This window comes from Coregonus lavaretus (assembly GCF_964263955.1).
Source record: "Coregonus lavaretus genome assembly, chromosome: 3".
In the NCBI taxonomy this organism is placed as follows: Eukaryota; Metazoa; Chordata; class Actinopteri; order Salmoniformes; family Salmonidae; genus Coregonus; species Coregonus lavaretus.
The window spans coordinates 35033107-35055614 of record NC_139990.1 but is presented as its reverse complement, the minus strand read 5'-3'; the positions used below and the strand labels follow the sequence as shown (position 1 = coordinate 35055614).

General features: G+C 45.3%; 1 pseudogene across 1 annotated transcript in view; it reads right to left on the bottom strand.

The window, feature by feature from the left end:
* Positions 1-3233: 3233 nt before the first annotated feature.
* LOC311107165 (NAD(P)H-hydrate epimerase-like) overlaps positions 3234-22508 on the bottom strand; it is a 33110-nt pseudogene continuing 13835 nt past the window's right edge. The window contains exons 2-5 of the transcript in view: positions 4619-4729; positions 4277-4387; positions 3732-3871; positions 3234-3438 (exon numbers count right to left, since the gene is read on the bottom strand). The product of the transcript in view is annotated as an NAD(P)H-hydrate epimerase-like (transcript). The remainder of the gene's footprint in view (positions 3439-3731; positions 3872-4276; positions 4388-4618; positions 4730-22508) is intronic.

Below are 22508 nucleotides of genomic sequence, written 5' to 3'. Positions count from 1 at the left end.
TCCAGATGAGGAAAGGGTGTTTCGCCCCTTCGAGCCAATGCCTCCACACGGTCAAAGCTCGGACAACAGCCAACAGCTCCCGATCACCAACATCGTAGTTCTGCTCCGCCGACCTGAGCTTCTTAGAGAAGAAGGCACAGGGGCGGAGCTTGGGTGGCGTGCCCGAGTGTTGCGATAGGACCGCGCCTATCCCTACCTCGGACGCATCCACCTCCACTACGAACGGTAGTGATGGATCGGGGTGGGCCAGTACCGGTGCTGAGGTGAACAGACCCTGCAGTTTGCTGAAGGCCAGGTCAGCCTTAGCAGACCAGCGGAGCCGGGACGGCCCACCCTTCAACAGGGATGTAATGGGAGCTGCGGCCTTGACAAAGCACCAGATAAACCTTCGATAGTAGTTGGCGAAGCCAAGGAAGCGCTGCACCTCCTTAACCGTGGTTGGATTTGGCCAATTACGCACGGCTGAAATGCGATCTCCCTCCATCTCCACACCTGAGGTGGTAATGCGGTATCCGAGGAAGGAGACGGACTGCTGGAAAAACATAAACTTATCTGCCTTGGCATAAAGGTCATTTTCCAACAGTCGGGCCAGCACTTTGCGAACCAGGGACACATGCTCAGCGCGCGTGGCGGAATACACCAGGATGTCATCGATGTAGACCACCACACCGCGACCAAGCATGTCCCGAAACACCTCATTCACAAAGGACTGGAAGACGGATGGAGCATTCATCAAACCGTAGGGCATTTTCAGGTATTCATAATGCCCCGTGGTTGTGCTGAATGCTGTCTTCCACTCATCCCCCTCCCGAACACGCACCAGGTTGTATGCACTCCTGAGATCTAATTTGGTGAAGAAGCGCACCCCATGCATTGACTCAATCACTGAAGGAATGAGGGAGAGAGGATAACTAAATCTTATCGTCTCCTTGTTCAGTGATCGATAATCAATGCACGGGCGCAGACCGCCGTCTTTCTTCTTCACAAAGAAGAATCTCGAGGAGGCGGGTGAAGTGGAGGGACGTATATACCCCTGGCCCAGGGACTCGGTGACGTATGTTTCCATAGCCACCGTTTCAGCCTGCGACAGGGGGTACACATGACTCCTGGGAGGTACTGCGTCTACCCGAAGGTTTATCGCCCAATCCCCCGCCCAATGAGTTGGTAATTTTGTCGCCTGCGTCTTTGAAAACGCGTGCGCCAGATCGAGGTAGTCGGGGGGAATGCGTACGGTGGAAGTACCGTCTGGACTTTCCACCGTGGTTGCACCAACGGAGACACCTACCCTGACACTCTCGCAACCACCCCGTGAGAACCCTCTGCGGCCGTGAGAAGGTGGGGTTGTGGATGGCTAGCCAAGGGATACCTAATACCACAGGGAAAGCAGGAGACTCAATAATCGAAAAAGTAACCTGCTCACAATGAGTCTCCTGGGTGATCATGGTGACTAGTACAGTAACTTCCTTAACAAACCCGGACCCTAATGGTCGACTATCAAGTGCTCTGATGGGGAGTGGAATGGATAGGGGAACCAATGAAATGACTTGACGGCGTGAGAATGCCCTGTCCATAAAGTTCCCAGCTGCGCCTGAATCAACTAGCGCCTTACACTGATGAACTACCATGTGATCGGGAAAGTAGATAGGTAGGGTACAGCGCGCAGCAGAGGGCTCTGAATGAGTGTGGGTGTTCGATACCTGGGGTGATGCGAGAGTGCCCTGCCTGCCACCTCCAGACCCCAAAAAGTGTTGACGACTACGTGTGGTGTACTGTCCCTTCGTGCCACCAGTGGCACTGTCGCTGTCATCCTCCACTCTCTCGGACGGCGGCTCCACCCAGCTCCATCAGCTCGGGATCCGAGTCGTCCGGGGTGGAAACGGGCAGACCCCTACCAGGACGTCCTTTGGCTGCCAGCAGGTTGTCCAAACGGATGACCATGTCCACCAGTTGCGTGAAAGACAACATGGTGTCCCGGCCGGCTAGCTCCCGTCGGACGTCCTCCCGCAGATGGCACCGGAAATGGTCGATCAGGGCCCGCTCGTTCCACCCGAACCCCGCTGCAAGCGTCCGAAACTTCAACGTGAAGTCTTGCGCGGTCCTCGTCCCCTCAGGTGGACCAGCCGCTCGCCCGCCTCTCGACCCTCGGGCGGGTGATCGAAGACCGCCCGAAAGAGACGAGAGAACTCCCCGTAGTTCTCCAACGCAGCTCCTCCTTCGTTCCAAACCGCGTTGGCCCACTCCAGGGCTTTTCCCGAGAGGCAGGAAACAAGGACGGACACCTTCTCCCGCTCCGATGGGGCCGGCCTGATGCTGGAGAAGTAGAGCTCCAGTTGGAGGAGGAATCCTTGGCAGAGCGCCGCCGTCCCGTCGAACACCCGTGGTCGGGATATCTGGATCCCTCCGGGTGCTGGGGTGTAGGTGGCTGGATCCGGTTGACCAGCTGGTCTCGACAGATCAGGTCCTCTCCTCTCCAGGCGTTGGACGACCTGAAGAACCTGATCCATCGCTTTCCCCAAGCTGGCCAGCATCGTGGAATGCTCCTGAACCCGTGCCACGACTCCAGGCATGCGCTCCTCTCCCGCTGACTCCATAGCGGGTGGGTGATTCTGTGATGAGTGTGATAGAAGGAGTCAGGCGCAGGAGGGTAAATCACAGAATACAGACTTTATTCCGTCGTACACACATGCGCTGGATAGCGACACACGGAAACAGGCACAGGGGAAACTATCTACCCTGGCAATACACGGTACGGGGGATCCTCCAACAATATACAGGCACAGGGGAAATATCTACCCCAGCAATACAAAGGGAGAGTAGCTCCCCCGAGCTACACTACTCTCACAAATAACAGTCACCCACAAGGACAAGGGGGGCAGAGGGAACACTTATACACAGACTAATGAGGGGATAAGAACCAGGTGTGTGTAATTGACAAGACAAGACAAATGGAATGATGATATATGGAGCGGCAGTGGCTAGTAAGCCGGTGACGACGAACGCCGAAGCCTGCCCGAACAAGGAGGGGAGGCAGCCTCGGCGGAAGTCGTGACAGGTGGCTATTTGGATTTGTTTAACGCTTTTTTTGTTACTATATGATTCCATATGTGTTGTTTCATAGTTTTGATGTCTTCACTATTATTCTACAATATAGAAAATAGTAAAAAGAAAGAAAGAACCTTGAATGAGTAGGTGTTCTAAAACTTTTGACCGGTAGTATACATCACTGGTTGGCACTACTGCAGCTGGTACACACAGTCAGTATTGGGGTACTGAGGTAGGTTGAGCTGGTGCTTCTTATCCATGGCAAGAGGCACAAAACGTCCCCCCAGATAGCGGTAGCGTCAATATGGAAGTGTGTTGCTGACTTCTTAGGGGCAGTCAGGGACATGAGCATGTCTGGCTGGAGTCCATCTGTGCTGCCCTGCTCCACATCCCAACCTGAAGAAGACATACATTATGTGAGGATATCACTATCACAAATAGAAACATTTTGGGCCAGCTAATAGACTTAAGGCACACTGTATTGAACCTATGGATTCAACAAATAACATTCCTTATGATTTCTGAACAAAATACTGCCCAAAATGTTGTTTTTATCAAGCCAAGGACAGTACCTTTTGCGATTGAGATATAGCATAGACTGGATCTTTTTACTCAACTAGCTTATCAGTGAAAAACACCAATATCTGCCCTCTAGATTTTAGTTTGAAGTGAGTTAGGTGCCCACCCACCTGAGGGGATGTCGGTACTAACTATGGGTCTTCTTCAGCACGTCCAGGATGGAGTCAAAATGCTCCCGAACTGCACCCTTGAAGCTAAAGCCAAAGATGGCGTCTATCACCAGGTTGTAAGCCTCGTCAATCACCATTGCCTAAGAGAAGCATCTCTGTCACTGTCAGCATTAACACAACCTGCACAGCATCACATATACACACACTCCGAGATAACTACATCAACAACCGGGGCGGCAGGTAGCTTAGTGGGTAAGAGCATTGTGCCAGTAACCGAAAGGTCGCTGGTTCTAATCCCCGAGCTGACTAGGTGAAAAATCTGTCTGTGCCCTTAAGCAAGGCACTTAACCCTAATTGCTCCTGTAAGTCGCTCTGGATAAGAGCGTCTGCTAAATGACTAAAATGTAAAATGTAAACAACCTTGCATACAACAACACTGGCACTCACAGATAAACTCATGTGAAATAGCCCAGGAGTCAGGACACACACCTAACAACCAAATAGACTGCTGTGAGATTAACACAGGAGCCATGGCCCAGTACTACCTCAGGCATCTCAGTCAAGAAAGGGATGTCTATCTTCTCACACTGGGTGGTCAGGCCCTGGAACAATGGTTTATTTGGCTTCTTTGGGTACAGAATAGTAGGTACAAAGCATAGTCAGTATACACTCAGAACCACAGACTGTAGGTATGTTACTTAGTAATAAATACTAATTGGCCTATTTGACAGTCACTATTACAGAAAAAGCACAACACAGCATTGATTCCAAAAGCAATAGATGCCTTTAAGAAGAATTGGTTCATTATAACATGAACCAATTCTCTAATCTCTACTGCATGCCTTGATTTTCAGAAACATATTGGATGAGAAGGATGAGACACTCACAAAGAATTTGAGATGTCTGGCACAGACCAGGCCATCTCCTCCATTGTTACTTGGGCCACAAATCACAAGCAACGAGGGTCTGGCTTTGACCAGAGAGCTGGTGGGGCAGGCCTGGAACAGAAGAAAGGCAACAGGTGAATAAAAAGGTTGCCAGAAAGCCACACTTAAAACACGTCAAGCCTAAAACCATTTAAACCAGCCTAAAGTAATAATAATAATAATAATAATAATAATAATAATAATATGCCATTTAGCAGACGCTTTTATCCAAAGCGACTTACAGTCATGCGTGCATACATTTTTGTGTATGGGTGGTCCCGGGGATTGAACCCACTACCCTGGCGTTACAAGCGCCGTGCTCTACCAGCTAGGGTAGGGCCCTCATGACTTGAAACTGTGACATTTCACCATTACACCATGCAGAGTCTAGACTAAATTAATAGGCTGAGAAAGGCTGGACTGATGGCTCGTAGGCCTTTTGTAAGGCAGGTCCTCACCAGACATCACCGGCAACAATGTCGCCTATGGGCACAAACCCTCCGTCGCTGGACCAGACAGGACTGGCAAAAAGTGCTCTTCACTGACGAGTCGCGGTTTTGTCTCACCAGGGGTGATGGTCGGATTCGCGTTTATCATCAAAGGAATAAGCGTTCCACCAAGGCCTGTACTCTGGAGCGGGATCGATTTGGAGGTGGAGGGTCCGTCATGGTCTGGGGCGGTGTGTCACAGCATCATCGGACTGAGCTTGTTGTCATTGCAAGACATCCTCCTCCCTCATGTGGTACCCTTCCTGCAGGCTCATCCTGACATGACCCTCCAGCATGACAATGCCACCAGCCATACTGCTCGTTCTGTGCGTGATTTCCTGCAAGACAGGAATGTCAGTGTTCTGCCATGGCCAGCGAAGAGCCCGGATCTCAATCCCATTGAGCACGTCTGGGACCTGTTGGATCAGAGGGTGAGAGCTAGGGCCATTCCCCCCAGAAATGTCCGGGAACTTGAAGGTGCCTTGGTGGAAGAGTTGGGTAACATCTCACAGCAAGAACTGGCAAATCTGGTGCAGTCCATGAGGAGGAGATGCACTGCAGTACTTAATGCAGCTGGTGGCCACACCAGACACTGACTGTTACTTTTGATTTGGACCCCCCCCTTTGTTCAGAGACACATTATTCAATTTCTGTTAGTCACATGTCTGTGGAACTTGTTCAGTTTATGTCTCAGTTGTTGAATCTTGTTATGTTCATACAGATATTTACACATGTTAAGTTTGCTGAAAATAAACGCTTTTGACAGTGAGAGGACGTTTCTTTTTTTTGCTGAGTTTATATACACACACAAAAAAAAAAATATATATATATATATATATATATATATATATATATATATATATATATATATATATATATATATATACATACAGTTGAAGTCTGAAGTTTACATACACCTTAGCCAAATACATTTAAACTCAGTTTTTCACAATTCCTGAAATGTAATCCTAGTAAAAATTCCCTGTCTTAGGTCAGTTAGGATCACCACTTTATTTTAAGAATGTGAAATGTCAGAATAATAGTAGAGAGAATTATTTATTTCAGCTTTTATTTCTTTCATCACATTCCCAGTGGGTCAGAAGTTTACAAACACTCAATTAGTATTTGGTAGCATTGCCTTTAAATTGTTTAACTTGGGTCAAACGTTTTGGGTAGCCTTCCACAAGCTTCCCACAATAAGGTGGGTGAATTTTGGCCCATTCCTCCTGACAGAGCTGGTGTAACTGAGTCAGGTTTGTAGGCCTCCTTCCTCGCACACGCTTTTTCAGTTCTGCCCAGAAATGTTCTATAGGATTGAGGTCAGGGCTTTGTGATGGCCACTCCAATACCTTGAATTTGTTGTCCTTAAGACATTTTGCCACAACTTTGGAAGTATGCTTGGGGTCATTGGCCATTTGGAAGACCCATTTGCGACCAAGCTTTAACTTCCTGACTGATGTCTTGAGATGTTGCTTCAATATATCCACAGAGTTTTCCTTCCTCATGATGCCATCTATTTTGTGAAGTGCACCAGTCCCTCCTGCAGCAAAGCACCCCCACAGCATGATGCTGCCACCCCCGTGCTTCAAGGTTGGGATGGTGTTCTTCGGCTTGCAAGCATCCCCCTTTTTCCTCCAAACATAACGATGGTCATTATGGCCAAACAGTTCTATTTTTGTTTCATCAGACCAGAGGACATTTCTCCAAAAAGTACGATCTTAGTCCCCATGTGCAGTTGCAAACCATAGTCTGGCTTTTTTTATGGCGGTTTTGGAGCAGTGGCTTCTTCCTTGTTGAGCGGCCTTTCAGGTTATGTCGATATAGGACTCGTTTTACTGTGGATATAGATACTTTTGTACCTGTTTCCTCCAGCATCTTCACAAGGTCCTTTGCTGTTGTTCTGGGATTGATTTGCACTTTTCGCACCAAAGTATGTTCATCTCTAGGAGACAGAGCGCGTCTCTTTCCTGAGCGGTATGACGGCTGCGTGGTCCCATGATGATTATACTTGCGTACTACTGTTTGAACAGATGAACGTGGTACCTTCAGGCGTTTGGAAATTGCTCCCAAGGATGAACCAGACTTGTAGAGGTCTACAATATTTTTTCTGAGGTCTTGGCTGATTTCCTTTGATTTTCCCATGATGTCAAGCAAAGAGGCACTGACTTTGAAGGTAGGCCTTGAAATACATCCACAGGTACACCTCCAATTGACTCAAATGATGTCAATTAGCCTATCAGAAGCTTCTAAAGCCATGACATCATTTTCTGGAATTTTCCAAGCTGTTTAAAGGCACAGTCAACTTAGTGTATGTAAACTTCTGACCCACTGGAATTGTGATACAGTGAATTATAAGTGAAATAATCTGTCTGTAAACAATTGTTGGAAAAATTACTTGTGTAATGCAAAAAGTAGATGTCCTAACCGACTTGCAAAAACAATAGTTTGTTAAAAAGAAATTTGTAGAGTGGTTGAAAAACTAGTTTTAATGACTGCAACCTAAGTGTATGGGCTGTCGCTGGGCAACACAGACTTTCAACTCTCTCCAAAGATTTTCTATGGGGTTGAGATCTGGAGACTGGCTAGGCCACTCCAGGACCTTGAAATGCTTCTTACGAAGCCACTCCTTCGTTGCCCGGGCGGTGTGTTTGGGATCACTGTCATACTGAAAGACCCAGCCACGTTTCATCTTCAATGCCCTTGCTGATTGAAGGAGGTTTTCACTCAAAATCTCACGATACATGGCCCCATTCATTCTTTCCTTTACACGGATCAGTCGTCCTGCTCCCTTTGCAGAAAAACAGCCCCAAAGCATGATGTTTCCACCCCCATGCTTCACAGTAGGTATGGTGTTCTTTGGATGCAACTCAGCATTCTTTGTCCTCCAAACACGACGAGTTGAGTTTTTACCAAAAAGTTATATTTTGGTTTCATCTGACCATATGACATTCTCCCAATCCTCTTCTGGATCATCCAAATGCACTCTAGCAAACTTCAGACGGGCCTGGACATGTACTGGCTTAAGCAGGGGGACACGTCTGGCACTGTAGGATTTGAGTCACTGGCGGCGTAGTGTGTTACTGATGGTAGGCTTTGTTACTTTGGTCCCAGCTCTCTGCAGGTCATTCACAAGGTCCCCCCGTGTGGTTCTGGGATTTTTGCTCACCGTTCTTGTGATCATTTTGACCCCACGGGGTGAGATCTTGCGTGGAGCCCCAGATCGAGGGAGATTATCAGTGATCTTGTATGTCTTCCATTTCCTAATAATTGCTCCCACAGTTGATTTCTTCAAACCAAGCTACTTACCTATTGCAGATTCAGTCTTCCCAGCCTGGTGCAGGTCTACAATTTTGTTTCTGGTGTCCTTTGACAGCTCTTTGGTCTTGGCCATAGTGGAGTTTGGAGTGTGACTGTTTGAGGTTGTGGACAGGTGTCTTTTATACTGATAACAAGTTCAAACAGGTGCCATTAATACAGGTAACGAGTGGAGGACAGAGGAGCCTCTTAAAGAAGAAGTTACAGGTCTACCTCCCGAGTGGCGCAGTGGTCTAAGGCACTGCATCGCAGTGCTAGCTGTGCCACTAGGGATCCTGGTTCGAATCCAGGCTCTGTCATAGCCGGCCGCGACCGGGAGACCCATGGGACGGCGCACAATAGGCCCAGCGTCGTCCAGGGTAGGGGAGGGAATGGCCGGCAGGGATGTAGCTCAGTTGGTAGAGCATAGCGTTTGCAACGCCAGGGTTGTGGGTTCGATTCCCACGGGGTATGAAAAACAAAAACAAAAATAATGTATTCACTAACTGTAAGTCGCTCTGGATAAGAGTGTCTGCTAAATGACTAAAATTTAAATGTCTGTGAGAGCCAGAAATCTTGCTTGTTTGTAGGTGACCAAATACTTATTTTCCACCATAATTTGCAAATAAATGTATTAAAAATCCTACAATGTGATTTTCTGGAATTTTTTTTCTCAATTTGTCTGTCATAGTTGACGTGATGAAAAGTACAGGCCTCTCATCTTTTTAAGTGGGAGAACTTGCACAATTGGTGGCTGACTAAATACTTTTTTTCCCCACTGTACATACATACACACACACATATACACACACAACTTATTCGAATGTCACTCAACAACCGTAGGATGACATCAAGTGACCTACAAAAAGAATGGCAAACGGCAGCTGGGGTGAAGTGCACGGCGAGGACGGTTCGAAACAGGCTACTAGGGGCAGGGCTGAAGTCGTGCAAAGCTAGAAAAAAGCCCTTCATCAATGAGAAGCAAAGAAGAGCCAGGCTGAGGTTTGCAAAAGACCATCAGGATTGGACCGTAGAGGACTGGAGTAAGGTCATCTTCTCTGATGAGTCCAATTTTCAGCTTTGCCCAACACCTGGTCGTCTAATGGTTAGACGGAGACCTGGAGAGCCACAGTGTCTTGCACCCACTGTGAAATTTGGTGGAGGATCGGTGATGATCTGGGGGTGCTTCAGCAAGGCTGGAATTGGCCAGATTTGTCTTTGTGAAGGACGCATGAATCAAGCCACGTACAAGGTTGTCCTGGAAGAAAACTTGCTTCCTTTTGCTCTGACATTGTTCCCCAACTCTGAGAATTGTTTTTTCCAGCAGGACAATGCGCCATGCCACACAGCCAGGTCAATCAAGGTGTCGATGGAGGACCACCAGATCAAGACCCTGTCATGGCCAGCCCAATCTCTAGACCTAAACCCCATTGAAAACTTCTGGAATGTGATCAAGAGGAAGATGGATGGTCACAAGCCATCAAACAAAGCCAAGCTGCTTGAATTTTTGCGCCAGGAGTTGCATAAAGTCACCCAACATCAATGTGAAAGACTGGTGGAGAGCATGCCAAGACGCATGAAAGCTGTGATTGAAAATCAGGGTTATTCCACCAAATATTGATTTCTGAACTCTTCCTAAGTTAAAACATTAGTATTGTGTTGTTTAAAAATGAACATGAACTTATTTTCTTTGCATTATTCGAGGTCTGACAACACTGCACATTTTTTGTTATTTTGACCAGTTGTCATTTTCTGCAAATAAATGCTCTAAATGACAATATTGTTATTTGGAAATTGGGAGAAATAAATGTTATTTTTACCCAAACACATATAGTAAAATAGTAAACCAGAGAAACTGATAATTTTGCAGTCGTCTCTTAATTTTTTCCGCAGCTGTATATATATGGTATGTTCATTTGAACAGTGAGAGACAGAATAACAACAACAAAATCCAGAAAAACGCATGTCAAAAAACGTTATAAATTGATTTGCATTTTAAATGAGGGAAATAAGTATTTGACCCCGTCTCAATCAGAAAGATTTCTGGCTCCCAGGTGTCTTTTATACAGGTAACGAGCTGAGATTAGGAGCACACTCTTAAAGGGAGTGCTCCTAATCTCAGCTTGTTACCTGTATAAAAGACCTGTCCACAGAAGCAATCAATCAATCAGATTCCAAACTCTCCACCATGGCCAAGACCAAAGAGCTCTCCAAGGATGTCAGGGACAAGATTGTAGACCTTCACAAGGCTGGAATGGGCTACAAGACCATCGCCAAGCAGCTTGGTGAGAAGGTGACAACAGTTGGTGCGATTATTCGCAAATGGAAGAAACACAAAAGAACTGTCAATCTCCCTCGGCCTGGGGCTCCATGCAAGATCTCACCTCATGGAGTTGCAATGATCATGAGAACGGTGAGGAACCAGCCCAGAACAACACGGGAGGATCTTGTCAATGATCTCAAGGCAGCTGGGACCATAGTCACCAAGAAAACAATTGGTAACACACTACGCCGTGAAAGACTGAAATCCTGCAGCGCCCGCAAGGTCCCCCTGCTCAAGAAAGCACATATACAGGCCCGTCTGAAGTTTGCCAATGAACATCTGAATGATTCAGAGGAGAACTGGGTGAAAGTGTTGTGGTCAGATGAGACCAAAATCAAGCTCTTTGGCATCAACTCAACTCGCCGTGTTTGGAGGAGGAGGAATGCTGCCTATGACCCCAAGAACACCATCCCCACCGTCAAACATGGAGGTGGAAACATTATGCTTTGGGGGTGGCTCAAGAAGAAGCACATTAAGGTCCTGGAGTGGCAACAAAGGAGTGGCTCAAGAAGAAGCACATTAAGGTCCTGGAGTGGCCTAGCCAGTCTCCAGACCTTAATCCCATAGAAAATCTGTGGAGGGAGCTGAAGGTTTGAGTTGCTAAACGTCAGCCTCGAAACCTTAATGACTTGGAGAAGATCTGCAAAGAGGAGTGGGACAAAATCCCTCCTGAGATGTGTGCAAACCTGGTGGCCAACTACAAGAAACGTCTGACCTCTGTGATTGCCAACAATGGTTTTGCCACCAAGTACTAAGTCATGTTTTGCAGAGGGGTCAAATACTTATTTCCCTCATTAAAATGCAAATCAATTCATAACATTTTTGACATGCGTTTTTCTGGATTTTTTTGTTATTCTGTCTCTCACTGTTCAAATAAACCTACCATTAAAATTATAGACTGATCATGTCTTTGTCAGTGGGCAAACGTACAAAATCAGCAGGGGATCAAATACTTTTGTCCCCTCACTGTGTGTGTGTGTGTATATATATATATATATATATATATATATATATATATATATATATATATATATATATATATACACACACAGTTGAAGTTGGAAGTTTACATACACTTAGGTTGGAGTCATTAAAACTCGTTTTTCAACCACTCCACAAATTTCTTGTTAACAAACTATAGTTTTAGCAAGTCGGTTAGGCCATCTACTTTGTGCATGACACAAGTAATTTTTCCAACAATTGTTTACAGACAGATTATTTCACTTATAATTCACAATTCCAGTGGGTCAGAAGTTTACGTACACTAAGTTGACTGTGCCTTTAAACAGCTTGGAAAATTCCAGAAAATGATGTCATGACTTTAGAAGATTCTGATAGGCTAATTGACATAATTTGAGTCAATTGGAGGTGTATCTGTGGATGTATTTCAAGGCCTATCTTCAAACTCAGTGCCTCTTTGCTTGAAATCATGGGAAAATCAAAAGAAATCAGCCAAGACCTCAGAAAAGAAAATGTAGACCACCACAAGTCTGGTTCATCCTTGGGAGCAATTTCCAAATGATTGAAGGTACCACGTTAATCTGTACAAACAATAGTACGCAAGCATAAACACCATAGGACCACGCAGCCGTCATACCGCTCAGGGAGGAGAGGTGTTCTGTCTCCTAGAGATGAACGTACTTTGGTGCGAAAAGTGCAAATCAATCCCAGAACAACAGCAAAGGACCTTGTGAAGATGCTGGAGGAAACAGGTACAAAAGTATCTATGTCAACAGTAAAACGAGCCCTATATCGACATAACCTGGAAGGCCGCTCAGCAAGGAAGAAGCCACTGCTCCAAAACCGCCATACAAAATCCAGACTACGGCTGCCGTTTTACAGCCCTCTAACCAATTGTACTATTATGTGTGTTTTTCCGCGATATTTGTAATTTATTTTGTACATAATGTTTCTGCCATCGTCTCTTATAACCAAAAATTACTCACCTCGTATTGGACGAATAATTTTTCTTCAACGAGGCGGCCGCGAAGGATATCCTACAGACACCCGACAAGGCCCAAATCCCCGTCATTCGCATGAGGAAGAGACGGAGATATCGTGGACGTAGGTCGGGGTGCCTTGTAAGGATGCCGCTCCCATCAATCCTATTAGCCAATCTTCAATCATTGGAAAATAAATTGATGACCTAAGATTACGGTTATCCTACCAACGGGACATTAAAAACTGTAATATCTTATGTTTCAACGAGTCGTGGCTGAACGACGACATGGATAACATACAGCTAGCGGGCTATACGCTACATAGGCAGGATAGAACGGCTGACTCCGGTAACACAAGGGGTGGTGGTCTGTGTATATTTGTAAACAACAGCTGGTGCACAAAATCAAATACTAAGGAAGTCTCGAGGTTTTGCTCGCCTGAGGTAGAGTATCTTATGATAAGCTGTAGACCACACTATTTACCAAGAGAGTTTTCATCTATATTTTTCATAGCTTTCTATTTACCACCACAAACCAATGCTGGCATTAAGATTGCACTGAATGAGCTGTATAAGGCCATAAGTCAACAGGAAAACGCTCATCCAGAGGCAGCGCTCCTAGTGGCCGGGGACTTTAATGCAGGGAAACTTAAATCAATTCTACCTAATTTCTACCAGCATGTTAAATGTGCAACCAGAGGAAATAAAACTCTAGACCACCTTTACTCCACACACAGAGACGCATACAAAGCTCTCCCTCGCCCTCCATTTGGCAAATCTGACCATAACTCTATCCTCCTGATTCCTGCTTATAAGCAAAAACTAAAGCAGGAAGCACCAGTGACTTGGTTAATAAAAAAGTGGTCAGATGACGCAGATGCTAAGCTACAGGACTGTTTTGCTAGCACAGACTGGAACATGTTCTGGGATTCTCAGATAGCATTGAGGAGTACACCACATCAGTCACTGGCTTCATCAATAAGTGCATCGATGATGTTGTCCCCACAGTGACCGTACGTACATACCCCAACCAGAAGCCATGGATTACAGGAAACATCCGCACTGAGCTAAAGGGTAGAGCTGCCGCTTTCAAGGAGCGGGATTCTAACCCGGACGCTTATAAGAAATCCCGCTATGCCCTCCGACGAACCATCAAACAGGCAAAGAGTCAATACAGGACTAAGATTGAATCGTACTACACCGGCTCTGACGCTCGTCGGATGTGGCAGGGCTTGAAAACTATTACAGACTACAAAGAGAAGCACAGCCGCGAGCTTCCCAGTGACACAAGCCTACCAGACGAGCTAAACCACTTCTATGCTCGCTTCGAGACAAGCAACACTGAAGCATGCATGAGAGCACCAGCTGTTCCAGATGACTATGTGATCACGCTCTCCGTAGCCGATGTGAGTAAGACTTTTAAGCAGGTCAACATTCACAAGGCCGCAGGGCCAGACGGATTACCAGGACGTGTACTCCGAGCATGTGCTGACCAATTGGCAAGTGTCTTCACTGACATTTTCAATGTCCCTGACTGAGTCTGTAATACCAACATGTTTCAAGCAGACCACCATAGTCCCCGTGCCCAAGGACACTAAGATAACCTGCCTAAATGACTACTGACCCGTAGCACTGACGTCTGTAGCCATGAAGTGCTTTGAAAGGCTGGTCATGGCTCACATCAACACCATTATCCCAGAAACCCTAGACCCACTCCAATTTGCATACCGCCCCAACAGCTCCACAGATGATGCAATCTCTATTGCACTCCACACTGCCCTTTCCCACCTGGACAAGAGGAACACCTACGTGAGAATGCTATTCATTGACTACAGCTCAGCATTCAACACCATAGTGCCCTCAAAGCTCATCACTAAGCTAAGGATCCTGGGACTAAACACCACCCTCTGCAACTGGATCCTGGACTTCCTGACGGGCCGCCCCCAGGTGGTAAGGGTAGGTAACAACACATCTGCCACACTGATCCTCAACACGGGGGCCCCTCAGGGGTGCGTGCTCAGTCCCGTCCTGTACTCCCTGTTCACCCATGACTGCATGGCCAGGCACGACTCCAACACCATCATTAAGTTTGCCGACGACACAACAGTGGTAGGCCTGATCACAGACAACGATGAGACAGCCTATAGGGAGGAGGTCAGAGACCTGGCCGTGTGGTGCCAGGATAACAACCTCTCCCTCAACGTGACCAAGACAAATGAGATGATTGTGGACTACAGGAAAAAAAAAGAGGACTGAGCACGCCCCCATTCTCATCGACGGGGCTGTAGTGGAACAGGTTGAGAGCTTCAAGTTCCTTGCTGTCCACATCACCAACGAACTATCATGGTCCAAACACACCAAGACAGTCGTGAAGAGGGCACGACAAAGCCTATTCCCCCTCAGGAGACTGAAAAGATTTGGCATGGGTCCTCAGATCCTCAAAAAATTATACAGCTGCACCATCGAGAGCATCCTGACTGGTTGCATCACCGCCTGGTATGGCAACTGCTTGGCCTCCGACCGCAAGGCACTACAGAGGGTAGTGCGTATGGCCTAGTACATCACTGGGGCCAAGCTTCCTGCCATCCAGGACCTCTATACCAGGCGGTGTCAGAGGAAGGCCCTCAAAATTGTCAAAGACTCCAGCTACCCTAGTCATAGACTGTTCTCTCTGCTACCGCACGGCAAGCGGTACCGGAGTGCCAAGTCTAGGTCCAAAAGACTTCTCAACAGCTTCTACCCCCAAGCCATAAGACTCCTGAACAGCTAATCATGGCTACCCGGACTATTTGCACTGCCCCCCACCCCATCTTTTTACGCTGCTGCTACTCTGTTAATTATTTATGCATAGTCACTTTAACTCTACCCACATGTGCATATTACTTCAACTACCTCAACTAGCCGGTGCCCCCGCACATTGACTCTGCACCGGTACGCCCCTGTATATATAGCCTCCCTACTGTTATTTTATTTTACTTCTGCTCTTTTTTTCTCAACACTTTTTTTGTTGTTTTATTTTACTTTTTTAATAAAAATAAATGCACTGTTGGTTAAGAGCTGTAAGTAAACATTTCACTGTAATGTCTGCACCTGTTGTATTCGGCGCATGTGGCCAATAAAATTTAATTTGATTTGATTTGATGGGGACAAAGATCATACTTTTTGTAGAAATGTCCTCTGGTCTGATGAAACAAAAATAGAACGGTTTGGCCATAATGACCATCATTATATTTGGAGGAAAAAGGGAACGCTTGCAAGCCGAAGAACACCATCCCAACCGTGAAGCACGGGGGTGGCACCATCATGCTGTGGGGGTGCTTTGCTGCAGGAGGGACTGGTGCACTTCACAAAATAGATGGCATCATGAGGAAGGAAAATTATATGGATATATTGAAGCAACATCTCAAGACATCAGTCAGGAAATTAAAGCTTGGTCGCAAATGGGTCTTCCAAATGGACAATGACCCCAAGCAAACAAGTTTTAATGACTCCAACCTAAGTGTGTGTAAACTTCCGACTTCAACTGTATATATACACACACACACACACACACACACATATCTATCTATATACAGTGGGGAAAAAAGTATTTAGTCAGCCACCAATTGTGCAAGTTCTCCCACTTAAAAAGATGAGAGAGGCCTGTAATTTTCATCATAGGTACACATCAACTATGACAGACAAAATGAGAAAAAAATATCCAGAAAATCACATTGTAGGATTTTTAATGAATTTATTTGCAAATTATGGTGGAAAATAAGTATTTGGTCAATAACAAATGTTTCTCAATACTTTGTTATATACCCTTTGTTGGCAATGACACAGGTCAAACGTTTTCTGTAAGTCTTCACAAGGTTTTCACACACTGTTGCTGGTATTTTGGCCCATTCCTCCATGCAGATCTCCTCTAGAGCAGTGATGTTTTGGGGCTGTCGCTGGGCAACACAGACTTTCAACTCCCTCCAAAGATTGTCTATGGGGTTGAGATCAGGAGACTGGCTAGGCCACTCCAGGACCTTGAAATGCTTCTTACGAAGCCACTCCTTCATTGCCCGGGCGGTGTGTTTGGGATCATTGTCATGCTGAAAGACCCAGCCACGTTTCATCTTCAATGCCCTTGCTGATGGAAGGAGTTTTTCACTCAAAATCTCACGATACATGGCCCCATTCATTCGTTCCTTTACACGGATCAGTCGTCCTGGTCCCTTTGCAGAAAAACAGCCCCAAAGCATGATGTTTCCACCCCCATACTTCACAGTAGGTATGGTGTTCTTTGGATGCAACTCAGCATTCTTTGTCCTTCAAACACGACGAGTTGAGTTTTTACCAAAAAGTTCTATTTTGGTTTCATCTGACCATATGACATTCTCCCAATCCTCTTCTGGATCATCCAAATGCACTCTAGCAAACTTCAGACAGCCCTGGACATGTACTGGCTTAAGCAGGCGGACTTGCACTGCAGGATTTGAGTCCCTGGCGGCGTAGTGTGTTACTGATGGTAGGCTTTGTTACTTTGGTCCCAGCTCTCTGCAGGTCATTCACTAGGTCCCCCCGTGTGGTTCTGGGATTATTGCTCACCGTTCTTGTGATCATTTTGACCCTACGGGGTGAGATCTTGCGTGGAGCCCCAGATCGAGGGAGATTATCAGTGGTCTTGTATGTCTTCCATTTCCTAATAATTGCTCCCACAGTTGATTTCTTCAAACCAAGCTGCTTACCTATTGCAGATTCAGTCTTCCCAGCCTGGTGCAGGTCTACAATTTTGTTTCTGGTGTCCTTTGTCAGCTCTTTGGTCTTGGCCATAGTGGAGTTTGGAGTGTGACTGTTTGAGGTTGTGGACAGGTGTCTTTTATACTGATAACAAGTTCAAACAGATGCCATTAATACAGGTAACGAGTGGAGGACAGAGGAGCCTCTTAAAGAAGAAGTTACAAGTCTGTGAGAGCCAGAAATCTTGCTTGTTTGTAGGTGACCAAATACTTATTTTCCCCTATAATTTGCAAATAAATTCATAAAAAATCCTACAATGTGATTTTCTGGATTTTTTTTTCTCAATTTGTCTTTCATAGTTGACGTGTACCTATGATGAAAATTACAGGCCTCTCTCATCTTTTTAAGTGGGAGAACTTGCACAAATAGTGGCTGACTAAATACTTTTTCCCCCCACTGTATATATATATATATATATATACAGTGGGGAGAACAAGTATTTGATACACTGCCGATTTTGCAGGTTTCCCTACTTACAAAGCATGTAGAGGTCTGTAATTTTTATCATAGGTACACTTCAACTGTGAGAGACGGAATCAAAAATCCAGAAAATCACATTGTATGATTTTTAAGTAATTAATTTGCATTTTATTGCATGACATAAGTATTTGATACATCAGAAAAGCAGAACTTAATATTTGGTACAGAAACCTTTGTTTGCAATTACAGAGATCATACGTTTCCTGTAGGTCTTGACCAGGTTTGCACACACTGCAGCAGGGATTTTGGCCCACTCCTCCATACAGACCTTCTCCAGATCCTTCAGGTTTCGGGGCTGTCGCTGGGAAATATGGACTTTCAGCTCCCTCCAAAGATTTTCTATTGGGTTCAGGTCTGGAGACTGGCTAGGCCACTCCAGGACCTTGAGATGCTTCTTACGGAGCCACTCCTTAGTTGCCCTGGCTGTGTGTTTCGGGTCGTTGTCATGCTGGAAGACCCAGCCACGACCCATCTTCAATGCTCTTACTGAGGGAAGGAGGTTGTTGGCCAAGATCTCGCGATACATGGCCCCATCCATCCTCCCCTCAATACGGTGCAATCGTCCTGTCCCCTTTGCAGAAAAGCATCCCCAAATAATGATGTTTCCACCTCCATGCTTCATGGTTGGGATGGTGTTCTTGGGGTTGTACTCATCCTTCTTCTTCCTCCAAACACGGCGAGTGGAGTTTAGACCAAAAAGCTCTATTTACGTCTCATCAGACCACATGACCTTCTCCCATTCCTCCTCTGGATCATCCAGATGGTCATTGGCAAACTTCAGACGGGCCTGGACATGCGCTGGCTTGAGCAGGGGGACCTTGCATGCGCTGCAGGATTTTAATCCATGACGGCGTAGTGTGTTACTAATGGTTTTCTTTGAGACTGTGGTCCCAGCTCTCTTCAGGTCATTGAACAGGTCCTGCCGTGTAGTTCTGGGCTGATCCCTCACCTTCCTCATGATCATTGATGCCCCACGAGGTGAGGTCTTGCATGGAGCCCCAGACCGAGGGTGATTGACCGTCATCTTGAACTTCTTCCATTTTCTAATAATTGCGCCAACAGTTGTTGCCTTCTCACCAAGCTGCTTGCCTATTGTCCTGTAGCCCATCCCAGCCTTGTGCAGGTCTACAATTTTATCCCTGATGTCCTTACCCAGCTTTCTGGCCTTGGCCATTGTGGAGAGGTTGGAGTCTGTTTGATTGAGTGTGTGGACAGGTGTCTTTTATACAGGTAACAAGTTCAAACAGGTGCAGTTAATACAGGTAATGAGTGGAGAACAGGAGGGCTTAAAGAAAAACTAACAGGTCTGTGAGAGCCGTAATTCTTACTGGTTGGTAGGTGATCAAATACTTATGTCATGCAATAAAATGAAAATTAATTACTTAAAAATCATACAATGTGATTTTCTGGATTTTTGTGTACCTATGATAAAAATTACAGACCTCTACATGCTTTGTAAGTAGGAAAACCTGCAAAATCGGCAGTGTATCAAATACTTGTTCTCCCCACTGTGTGTGTGTGTATATATATATATATATATATATATATATATATATATATATATATATATCTGTTCTATTCACTTTGATTTAGTTCCTATTGCAACTCAAATGACAGAATGGATGACATACTGACTGACTGAACTGAATGAAGGATGAATTAAATATTCAAATATGTTGGAATGACGAGTTGCATGCATCATGCATGCTCTGCACTTTATTTGGCTAGGAGGCAAATAGGCCTAGATTAGACTATAATGACTATGGCTGTATGCCTCCAGAAGGGCATCTTCTGAGGCTGAAGGGTTCTTTCCCGAAGGCACATGGTGCTCACAAGCTCTTCAACTGGGCAACAGTGTCGTGATGGAGGGAACAGCCTATACAGAGACTACCTAAGACCACTGCAACAGAGTCATTGTAAAGTATGGGAATAAGCTTATCTCCCTTGTTCATTTCAAAGTCCATATGTTCATGAGTTATGACCCAATTCATGTACATAATGTCAAATTATTTTAAATTCATATTAACCCCTCCTACAGAATATGCTTTAGCAATATTTTGAGTGATGAAATACATTTCAAAATATTCTATAGAAAAATATTTTGAGTGGCAAAGACTCCAGTGGTCATACATTATTCATAGATTCACCAAACATCTATTATTATTCTGTTTCATTATTCCTTGTATATACTACTGGTTATGATTGCAGAAAATAGGGTAGTGCAATTCTGAATTAGTCATATTTTGATAAGGTGCATGCATGGGGATGTCCACGTCACCCAAATATATGCCCATGCTGTAGAGATACACCTAGCAGACTGAAACTTCACATAATACAGCTAGTGCTATCTAGACTTGCGCTGGCAAACAAATCCATTACATTAGCTACCTAAATGTGAAGTAAACTCAACTGAGGAGTAATAGAGAATGGAGACTTTTAACTTTAACCGGTTTCCCTGACTTCCGGGTTTTTTACACTATGTTATGCTTGTTCGTGTAGCACTCCTCACAGGCCATTTGAAGTATGTTTTTTTTGTGAGCCAGATAGCTGCCAAAAGGTTGAACATAGGTATCTTTGACCTTCTAGGCAGAGTTGCAAAGAAAAAGCCATATCTCAGACTGGCCATCTTGATCTTTTCTTTTTATTGGCCAGTCTGAGATATGGCTTTTTCTTTGCAACTCTGCCTCGAAGGTCAGCATCCCGGAGTCACCTCTTCACTGTTGACGTTGAGACTGGTGTTTTGCGGGTACTATTTAATGAAGCTGCCAGTTCAGGACCTGTGAGGCATCTGTTTCTCAAACTAGACACTCTAATGTATTTGTCCTCTTGCTCAGTTGTGCACCGGGGCCTCCCACTCCTCTTTCTAGTCTGGTTAGAGCCAGTTTGCGCTGTTCTGTGAAGGGAGTAGTACACAGCGTTGTACGAGATCTTCAGTTTCTTGGCAATTTCTCACATGGAATAGCCTTCATTTCTCAGAACAAGAATAGACTGACGAGTTTCAGAAGAAAGTAATTTTGTTTCTGGCCATTTTGAGCCTGTAATCAAACCCACAATTGCTGATGCTCCAGATACTCAACTAGTCTCAAGAAGGCCAGTTTTATTGCTTCTTTAATCAGCACAACAGTTTTCAGCTGTGCTAACATAATTGCAAAATGGTTTTCTAATGATCAATTAGCCTTTTAAAATGATAAACTTGGATTAGCAAACACAACGTGCCATTGGAACACAGGACTGATGGTTGCTGATAATGGGCCTCTGTATGCCTATGTAGATATTCCATTAAAAATCAGCCGTTTCCAGCTACAATAGCCATTTACAACATTAACAATGGCTACACTGTATTTCTGATCAATTTTATGTTATTTTAATGGACAAAAAAATTGCTTTTCTTTCCAAAACAAGTACATTTCTAAGTGACCGCAAACTTTTGAACGGTAGTGTATATTATAACTTACCTTCTTGGCTGGACGTAAGGTATCAAGAATGATAATATTTTCATGTATTTCCATTCTTTCTGATTGGTTCCCCCAGAACCGCTGGGTTGGGCCTTCCGTAGGTGCCTTACAAAAGTGTCACGGAGGGACTTCCATCTGGTTTTGCACAATTCAACATCTGTGAAGAGTAAAATAGAATTGATTGTTAACCAATAACAAAACATTTATTTTGTCATTACAGGTACTTTTGCAGCCTGGCCTTCACCTATCGTCTTGGAATCGAGACAGTGTTGCAGTGCATTATGGAGACCTGTGAGGCCTTAGAGAGGAGGATGCTGGCGACCCATCTGCCACGACCCACTGAGGAAACCTGGAGACAAACTTCTCAAGAGTTTAATGAAAAATGGGACTTTCCCTATTGTTTGGGATCGGTTGTGGAAAACATTATGACCACCAAACTCAGGGAGCCGTTTTTTTAATTATAAATGAACCATCTCCGTGGTGCTACTTGCCCTTGTGGATGCCAATTACTGTTTAATAGCTATTCAAGTGGGGGATTTTGGGAGAAACAGCGATGGCGGAGTCTATGCCAACTCACCACTTGGAAAGGCAATGGCTTCAAAAACCCTGCAGGTGCCCCAAGATGCCTTTCTGCCTGGGGGTGAAGATTTGGGAAAGATACCATACACAATGGTGGGGGACGCTGCCTTCCCACTAAAGCCCTACCTGATGCCGGGCACAACATCAACTATGAGAAATAAATCTTCAACTATTGTCTCTGTCGAGCTAGAATGACAGTGGAGAAAGTATTTGGGATCCTTGCGGCTAGAAGGAGGATCCTCTACAAAAAAGGTTGATACCCTAGTGGTTGCAATGTGCATCCTCCATAACTTCCTCACAAAGCCTTGTGATGTGGCTACAGCAGAGTGGGGCAGGGATGAGGCATGAGAGGCATAGCCATCTAGGCCAACAGAGCAGGTCAGGAGGCAGTTTCTGAAGTATTTCACCTCTGTGGCAGGCAGAATTTACTTACAGGATAGAATGGCTGTAGCTAGGCCTACTTAGATGCACTGTGTGTGAGTGTGTGTGTAGTTAAAAAAAAAAAAATTATACCTGATTAATT